Source organism: Heterocephalus glaber, unplaced genomic scaffold (assembly GCF_053883595.1).
Source record: "Heterocephalus glaber isolate CG9 unplaced genomic scaffold, H.glaber_assembly_v1.0 deba00000331, whole genome shotgun sequence".
Classification (NCBI taxonomy): domain Eukaryota; kingdom Metazoa; phylum Chordata; class Mammalia; order Rodentia; family Bathyergidae; genus Heterocephalus; species Heterocephalus glaber.
This window is the reverse complement of record NW_028258142.1, coordinates 17,630,988-17,640,864: the sequence shown is the minus strand read 5'-3', so window position 1 is coordinate 17,640,864 and position 9,877 is coordinate 17,630,988. Positions and strand designations below refer to the sequence as shown.

The following is a 9,877-nucleotide window of genomic DNA, read 5'->3' as shown; positions in this document are numbered from 1 at the left end:
ATTACTTAACTCTGCAGCTGCGATCTGTTACTAAAGGAACAAATAGACAATTCTGCTCCAGCAGAAGAAAATAAGGTATTGTAACTATTTCCTTGGTTAAAAATGCCTACCTGTATTTTTCTTCCTTACTGTAGTGCCTAACTAAATAGTAAATGTTCATGACCCTCCTTCCAAACCCAGAGATAGCAGATAAGGTTCCATCCTCTAAAAGTTTTTCTGTAGGAATAGAAGAGACTTAACCTTGAGCTGGTTCAAAGTTTGTACAGGAAAGAAACCTAAGGGAGAGAGAGCACTCATTTATACCAGATTAGGGAGATTGTTTTACCAGCAATTCTGAAAACACAGTGTAGTTTCCTTCCATAAAATATGGATTTGCTACCTCGTTATTGTCAAGTTAAGCAAGGGAAATTAATATCCTCAAAGTAATTGAGCAAAACCCCTTCTAACCCTTCAGAAGACTGGGCTTGGCAGCATGAATTTTGATCCTAGTCCTTAATATGACTTGGATCTAATAGTTTGACTACGTTTATTGGCCCATTGAACACTGTCCTGCCTGGCCACCATTCCATGAGCCATTAGCTTTGTTCTCTTCTATGCAGTATCTAAGTCCCTAACACCCACTTTACACTAGGTGTCCTTCAAAACCACCCCAAATACTACCTTCCTCAGAAAAACACTTTAGATAAATAGGAAATTGCTAAGAGGGGGTGAGGTGTCATTTTCTGATGTGCTCAACTACATGAAGCCTGCTTCATCAGTGTCATCATCAGCAGGGCAGGAGGTCTTGGGTATTCTTTCATAGAACAAAGGACAATACACTTCCCAGCCACACCCCTTCATTCCTGGCTGATCTTTCTCCTCCTAATAATCCTCCTTTAATACCAAATCTCCCTCTTACTATTAAAATCTTAGAGACAATGAGCAACATTGATGAAAAACAATTATATTCAGACTCAAGAGAATAGGATTCAGTTTGGATTTTGCTGCTGCCGGGCTGTGCATCTTTAGTCATCTCATTCAGTGTCTCTGGTTTTGAGTTTCTTAGTGGATAAAGTGGGGGTGCTGGGTTAGGGTAACTCCATAGTTCTTTCCAAATCTGATTTCCTGGAAACTTGTCTACCTATCATGAGCCTTATTGATGAATGAAATGTTACTGGGTTTGGGAGTGCTGGAGTCTCCTTCTACAGGTGGTCTCTAGATTCTTTCTGTCCTGAACAGAGACTTGATCAGGACAGGTATAAAAGGGAGCAAGGTTTTTCATTTATTGAAGGTATGAAAATAAAAGAAACATGCTCTGCAGAGCAAGTTTGGGTCAACTAAAATTAGGACAAATGTATACGCTAAAGGGTGAGGGTGGGACACTGTCAGAGAGAGCACAGTGGTCACCATGTTAAACGCTGCCATCTTTTGTATCTCCCATTCCTCATGCTGATATCAGGTCTAAGCTGTCCTGAAACATGTACTAAATAAAATTTTTTTTTAAAAAGCCCTACAGGTTTTCTTTTATTCATTTTAGAATCAAGTAATTGAGTCCGGAATTATCATGAGTTTTTGTAGTAGGTGGAAGCCACACCCAGGGAGTGATTTAGAGACAGGGGAGCTGTTTGGTTAAGCATGAACCTATTGCTAGGAGGGATTTCAACAGTATCTGTGTTAACTCCATGTCATGATGAAACCAAAATTGTCTACACACGCCTCTGCCTTGATTTACCACAGACGATTCTTGACTTTCCCAGATCTCTCAGAGGGCAGGTGACGAAGTCTGGACAGCAGCAAACTCTACACTGCATTGGCTCTAGTAGGCATTTAAAAGCCTAGGGATTTGATTTATTTCTAATCATGTAATCAATTTTAGAAATTCTACCATAACTGACAGTTGATTGAACTAGCCATTTCACTGATAGAGACACAATTTTAAGACTCTTAAATTAAAATACCATGGTAACAGGTGAAATTTAGAGGTTGAGTGTAGTGTCAAAAAGGATGAGAAAACCAGAGTCCTCTCACTCAAAAATATTAGTGAGCAAGAACAAAGGCAAACTAGTCTTAACTTCTTAATTTCTTTTTAAACATTTCCCACTTAATTGTGCATGATTTTAAGCTTGAGTAAATAAAAAATGGAGGACAGAGCTCAAACATAAGTACTGTAAACAAAAACAATATTTGTAATCCAGTGTTTTGCATCAAGTTCTGAGCAATATATGAGGGAAATTTCCCTCCCCAGGCATTTGGAAAGACTAGGTGTAAACACACCAAACTTATGGTGTGATAAATGCCAAGCAAATGGCAAAAGTACGCTATGGGACTCAGCTGCTAACTGGTCAGGATCCAGTTGTTATCTGATGCACATGAGCACTAAAATGGGAGGTGATTCTCTGGACTTCAGTGCAACAATAATGTTGAACTAGAATTTCACTGATATCCACTCAGTTCTTGAGAATATATGTAGATGGACAGATATTTTTACAAAAGTAAAATAAATTGAAAGGATTTGTCAGTAACATGTTTTCTATCTTTTAAAAGTTTTCTATGGTTTTTCCCTATGGACACTCTGGCAACAGCCAGTTTACTCTGGAATTTAGCAAAAAGCTGGCTGAATCTGCTGAGGGTAAAAACATTGTCTTTTCTCCCTGGAACATCTCAACTTCACTGGCCATGGTGTATTTGGGCATCAAAGGACCCACTGCAGCACAGATGGCCCAGGTGAGCGTGAAGGGCCAGTAGTCCTCTGCTGTCTTAAAACTGCTCTCCATACCTGCTAACTTTGCTTTACTCCTGAAAACCTAATAACCTGTATTTTATAACAATATCTTTTGAACTCCAAAGTTAATTGAAAACAAAATCCTATACCATAAAATGAAACCTTGTGAAGGAAATGAAAATTATTGCTAGGAAAACCATCTAAGAATCTGTATCCTCTCGAAAAATGAAGAGGAAAAATGATCAACTGTGGTTTAAGAGCAAAACCGATTTTATTTTAATGATCAAATTATTTCAAGAAATAATGAGTCAGACTAGAATAGTACTAGAATTCAGTAGATTTTCTTGGAGACACACATACATAATAAAAGAATTCTGTACCTCCTGTTTTGTGTGTTTCTTTGTTTAATCCCTGGCTGTCTAGATGAATCTAAAGAGCCCATTAGGAAAATTAAAATAGCAAAAGCATATTCTTGTATAAAAATCTATTTGTTTGCTGTAAACATGCTCAGAGCATTGTGTGTGTAAATCTATATATATGTATTTATAAAATATATATAATATATATAGCCATAGATACCAAAATGTAGCAATATAGTCACATGTATGTAATCATATGTATAATATATATACTTATATGTGTAAGTAAATATTTTTTAAAATAAAAAACTGCGAAGAGTAAACTCAGCCTTAAATTATGCAACAATTGGAAAGGCTAGGGCCAATGGCAAAATTTCCACCTGAAATGGGGCCTTCTGGGGCGAGTGCTGAAACAGACACAGCCCCTAATTCTGAGTGACATGACAGTTTCAGCTTCTGTGAGTTTGGACCTCACTCTTGTAGCTCACATTATCATTTTTGTGTGATTTTAAAACAGCAGCAGCAAGTGTTACAACAATAAAAGTCCAGGTTTACAACTACATAATGATTGCTTAATTAGTTTAAAAGTCTTAACTTTTAATACAGTAGGCTTATTCTTAAGCAGATTCCATTGACTCCATTTCGTATAAATACATTCCTGGGTGTTGCTTGTCCTTGCTTTAAATATTAGTGGCTTCAGTTGCCAACAAGCCTAATGAATGCACCTCGCTTTCTAAATAGGTGATACTGGCTCTGTTATGGCAGCCTTGTTTCTTTAGGGTGGGCTGGGTCCAGGATATGGAGGGTGAATGACTGCCTTCTGTTCCACTGCTGTATGATTCAGGGGAAACAGGAATTGCCACACCCTTTCTGCTCACTTTCAAATTAAATGTTGGTGTGGACACAGAGATTATTTTATATAAAGTCAAGTTGTATTAAACAATGAGAACTGAAGCATTTAACTGGAAAAAAATAACAAAAGTCCCTGAATTTTCTAGATAATTGAGACAATATGGACTTTTGTTGAAACTGTCTAAACGATTGAACATCTATCCTTTTTTCCTCTTAGATTTTTAATTGACACAAAAACAGTACATACTTATGGTGTACAATGTGGTAGTTCTATACATGTAGACATGTGTAATAACCAATTCAGAGTAACTAACATTTCTTTCTCCTTAAACATGTATTATTTCTTTGTGTTGGGAAGCAGAAAATCCCCTCCAGTTCTTTTTAAAATATATAATACATTGTTATGAAGTAATTTCATCCTACTATGTGGCAGAATGCTAGGACTTATCATTCCATCTACCTGTATTTTTATGCCAGTTATCCAACTTTCCTCTGTCCCCTCCCCGTCCTAGCCTCTGGTCTCCATTTTTCTACTGAGGATATAAAGAAAAAAACAAACTCAGTCAGTTTCCTCTACATTCTCATGACACAGATCACTTCTGACACCAGGTATGTAGGATTTTTCCCACACACACACCAAGTAATCAGTGTTGTAACAGAAACCAACTGCATGTCCTCTAATTCTATTCTGACCTTAAGTACCTAGAGACAGTGTCACATCCGAGGAGGTGCAGTCCCCAAGATTCATTTTCCCCCATACTTCAGAAGCCAGTCAAAAGCCCCAGAGTATTTCTGACCAGCCAGCTGTAAATCACAGTTCCCACAACACCTTCTTTGTGTTCATTTAATTTGCTTGTGAGTCTCACAGAAACACTAAAGTTTACAGGTTTATTATAAAGGATATTACAAAGGGTGTAGATGAAGACTGCATAAGGAAAGGTGTGGGGAAAGGGATACAGAGATTCCATGACCTCTCCTGGTGCACTATCTTCCAGGAACATCCACATCTTCAGCTGTCAGGTCTCTGACCCTTGTCTTTGGAGACTTCATTGCATTGGCATGGTTGAAACATAACAACTGTACAAAGGTGATTGGACTCAAAGTGTTTGTTCTAATGCTATCAGAACTGATTTGGTGGAGAAGCCCAGCAAAGCTGTCTGTTCAGAGTCTTCCTGACTTAGCTGTGCAGCACTTCATCTTCCTGGGTATGGCATAAGCATCTTTCAGAAATGGGGATTCTGTGATCTACTATTAGACAAGGTAGATCATAGGATTTCATGATGACCAACTACAAGACAGAAAGGCCAGGGAAGATTAGAGTACTTTTTAGTCTCTATAATATACTTTAGGTAATAGGAATTCTAGCTCCTATGGCTGGCCTAATTTGGGGAGAAAAAGGAGTAATTGAGAGAAGGAGAAAATGAGAGAGAGAGAGAGAGAGAGGAGAGAACATTCTGAAGCCTGCTTCTGAAGTCTAAAATGTCCTAACATTATTTGTAGTCATTTGAGGAAATAATAAGGGGTAAGACAGAGTAGGTGTGAATATATATATGTATATATATATATATATACACACACACACACACACATATATATATATATATATATATATATATACATCTGCTCTGTACTTTGATGAGATCAGCTTTTTAGCTTCCACATATGCATGACTGTACTTTTTTCTTATATGCACTGTATTCCATTGAATATATGTACCACTTTTTCTTTAACCATTCAGGTATTGGTGGACAACTTGGTTCCATTCTTTTCAAAACAACAGTGGACAAAAGTGGGATATGGAAAATGAGTATTTTACCTCAAAGTATTCCCAATATTATTCCAGTTTCCTTAAAAATATTGTAATAAAGAGACTAACAACTTGGACTTCTAAAAATTTAATTAAAATCAGCTACTGACTTACTTAATTGTCTAAAGTAATACATCATTGAAGTAAAATCTGAGCCTCTGTGTTTAATTAGTTATATCTTCTGCAGTTATAATGATAGTTGACTTGTATGCATATGTGTGTATTTTATGTAATTACTTCTCTGCACAGTGCATTCACTTGCATCAATTTTATTGAAATTATAGGTGCTCCGATTTAACAGACAACAGGATGTCAAATCTTGTGCAGAAAGTGAAAAGAAAAGGAAAATAGTATTTATTCTCTCTTAGTGTGCATTTGATAATTAAAAAGGAAGCATTTTAGTACATATATTTCAGTGGTTAATTTAAGCAACCTTTACTTGGAAACTTTCTTTAGAAACATTGAGATTACAGAAATTATCTTCAGAAGGCAAAATGTCTATATTTTTTGAGAGTTGTATTTTCCTCTTATTCCCACCCCCTTGTTATCCCTCTCAAAATTTCTCTACTTTCATACTTGTTCTTGCCTATCTTTGCAAACTTAACATTAAAAAAATGACACCTCTGTTAATATTTAAATTTTTCACTGATAACATTAAAGAAAACATTTGTATTCATCTTATAACTGCTTTTAGCTATGTTTGAAATACATCAAATAATTTAAGTTAGCTATAGTTTGATCATGTATATGGGGCTGTTGACCAAGATTTCTTTCTTTTCTTTTCTTTTTTTTTAGAAATCCTTTTCTTTTAAAGGAATTCAATTTGAGCAAGTTTGAAGAAATAGACTCTGATTTCTAGACACTAATAGCAGAAATCATCAGGTTTGGCAATTCCTATATACTTAAAACAGCCAACAGGATATATTTGAAAAAAATATACCCATTCCACAATGTAAGTGCAAATGTCTTCTTTTAAGATAATAGAAAGGAAAGAACCATGTGAGATCAATCAATAAATTATATGATTCTCTAGGGATCTCACAGATAATCTTAATATGGTCAGTACTTCCTACTAAACAGTAATTTAGACTAACCAATTAGTGTCTAATTGCAAAGAAAAACAGTAATGGAGCACAAACCAGATCTATTGATTATATCTTGATGCATAAGATAAAGGAGTACCCTTAGGAATGAGACATGAATATATAAAGAAATGTAGTCTAGGGCTGGGGATTTTGCTCAGTGGTTCCAGTGCCTGCCTTGCAAGGGCAAGGTCCTGAGTTCCATCCCCAGTACCAAAAAAAAAAAAAAGAAAAAAGAAATGTAGTCTGTGTAATTCCTGCCCAACATTCATTTCACAAGAAACAGAGTCAAAATTTTTAGGTCATTAAGTAGGGTAAGACTGAAGAGGGTAGTGTTGATCTTATGGTTGTGGCTGGAGACTCTGTCCTTGAGAACAAAGCTGATCTTGAAATGAGAGAGCGATTTTCACATCAGGACTTTGGAGACTTTGGGAAGATGAAATATGACATAATGTCAACTTCTCATTTCACTTATGATGGAAAGAAACCCCATCAAAGCAAACCATGACAACCTTGTCCTGTTAAGACACAAGTGTTCCTCAGAGTGCTATAATTGGTCATTTACAACTGTTTTAGCCTTGTCTTAATTATTGGCAAAGGTCAAGAGAACAGAAAAATCTGCCTATCTAAGGGGCAAAAAAGTTAGATGGAGTAGAACAATAGCAACATGGTAAGATGAAGTTCCCTCATGTTTTTTTTGGGGGGGGTACCTAGGATTGAACTCGGGTCCTTGCACTTGTGCAGCAGGTGGCGAAACAACTGAACTAAATCCCCGGCCCTCCCTCATGGTTTTAAGCAGTGTGATCCCTGTCCATATCCAGCAGATCTTAAGGATTTCAGGATCTGGAATTTGTTACTTCTGAAGACACAAAACCAGACAAATGAGGTCTTAACAACAATTTCGATAATAGTAGGCTATTTTGTGCCTGTTCAACTCAGGGGTAGGCAAGAGAACTGAACCCAGGGGCCACTTGGAAACAAAAACATATAAATATCTTTTTACATGTCCACAAAGCTTAATTTGAGACAGAGAGTGATGCATTGTGAATATTAAAGTTTTCTTTTTGCTAGATTATAAATTCCACAGAACTTGGACTTTACAATCTTCAAACCACTTCCTAGAAACAGAATTAACTCACCACTTTTGGCTGTTACAAGCCCTCCATAAAATCAGCAAGCAGATGGATTTCTACAAGGAGGGGTCCCCATAGCACAGCCTCCCTTACATCCCACTCATGATAACTGCCACTGGGGCTGGCATGGAGGGGTAAAATGGAAGAAACCTAGCTTATTCCCTCAGAATGCCTGAGGAAATTTTGACCCTGCTAAGAAATCAGTTTTCATGGCAGGATATATTTTCTTTAGGAGCTTTCAGTTTCCTGGATGTTTAGAATCCTTAAGACACAGCTGCCAGATCTATGGACCTCACTGTGGTTCTAACCCTGACACAGAAAGCCAAGCTCAACTCTCACTACCCATATCACTGCTGTGACATGTGAAGTTTTCCATTTTCATTCTATGTCATTTCCAAAGATGAATAAAACTGGCACGAAGAGGATGTGGAAGCCTCAGAACTATGGGTGGTAGATCTTCCTTCCATACCTGGTGTTTTACCTGGCTAATTGCTTAAAGATGGGATGTTTTGATTTTAACCAAAAACAAGAGTGAGGCGAGAGAGAAGGAAGTGATGGGGTACAAGACTGTAACTGTCTATCTCTTTAGTTTTTTATTAATAATCTAAACAGGTTTTGATATCTCAATTTTGGACAAACTCTACAGAAGAGGATTTTATCTTTCAGAAACATTTAGAAGACATAAAAATATATTTTGGTGTGAAGCTGCAGTCTGTTAACTTTGTAGAACTTCTGATCAAATCAAAAAGGAGGTCAACTCTTGGGTTGAGATCCAGGAGGGTAAGCTGTTATCAAGGGGCTTAGAGTTCTTTCTCTAGGCATTGCTTTATTTACCTAAATTTGGGTCATGTGTAACTATATATAGTTCTTAAATAGAAATATTGATACATTTTAAGTATTTAAACCTTTTATTTCTATTTATGCTCATAATTTTTAGGTTATCAGCTTTCCCCAAAAGGCTTATCTAAAATACAAAAGTCAAGCCACCATTCAAGTGTACAAGAAAATTGTCCAGAGGAGGTGAACCTCTCAGGCCACCGTACCACTGCCCCTAGAGAGCCAAGGAGCAGAGCCCCCAAGCACTGAGGAGGTGAGCTGTGCAGGCACCAACATCACCATCCCCCCCATGGCTGTGCTGAGCCATTACCTGGATCCACACCACAGAGTTGCAGGGATCATAAAGGACATTGTTCTGAGCTCGAAAAGATAGAGCAGCAGTGAACAACATAAAGAGGGCCTCTCTGAGGCTCCTTGATGAAAATTAAAGCCCAATGGAAAAGTGAAGAAAATCACTGCAATAAAGGCACACCAGACCACATTAGTTGGGGGAGCAACAGCGTGGACCAGAGGGGCATGGCTGCAAGCAGATCCCAGCCAGGGCTTCACCCTGACCCCAGAGGCTGGGGCACACCTGCCCAAGCCAAGGGTCCACCTGGGAAAGAGCTGCGCAAGCAACAGCCAGAGGTTCACCCCAATACCATTAGAAAGTACGTGAAACCCTAGCCAAAAGCTTGCTCACACAACATAAACTGGGGTGCACAACCCCTAGCCAAAGGCCCTCCCAGACAACAGCTACATAGGGGCCCTAGCCAGAGGCACACCTAGATACCATTCCAAGTGTGCGTAAGCCCCAGCCAGAAGCCCATCCAGACAATAGGTCAGCTCACGGATCCAGAGGCCACCATTATGAACCCAGGAATTAATGTACTGATAAGCAGCAGAAAAAAAGGCTGCTCTGTGGCTTGCAGACCTCTAGTGAGTAAAAAGTTGCCTCAACAAAGGCACAGCAGGCTGCATCTGTTGAAATGAGAAGACACGTAAACAAGTCTCAAAGCCAGACATTCAGATCACATAAGGCAACCCCAAAGGGGAGATGGAACAATCTGATACTCAACCACCTGGACTCCCTGAACTGGTAACAAAAGAGGATCTGGAAAAAATGA

At 38.1% G+C, this 9,877-nt stretch overlaps 1 pseudogene; it reads left to right on the top strand.

The window, feature by feature from the left end:
* Positions 1–2,279: 2,279 nt before the first annotated feature.
* On the top strand, positions 2,280–8,752 carry LOC147830043 (serpin B10-like; annotated as a pseudogene).
* The last annotated feature ends 1,125 nt before the right edge of the window (positions 8,753–9,877 follow it).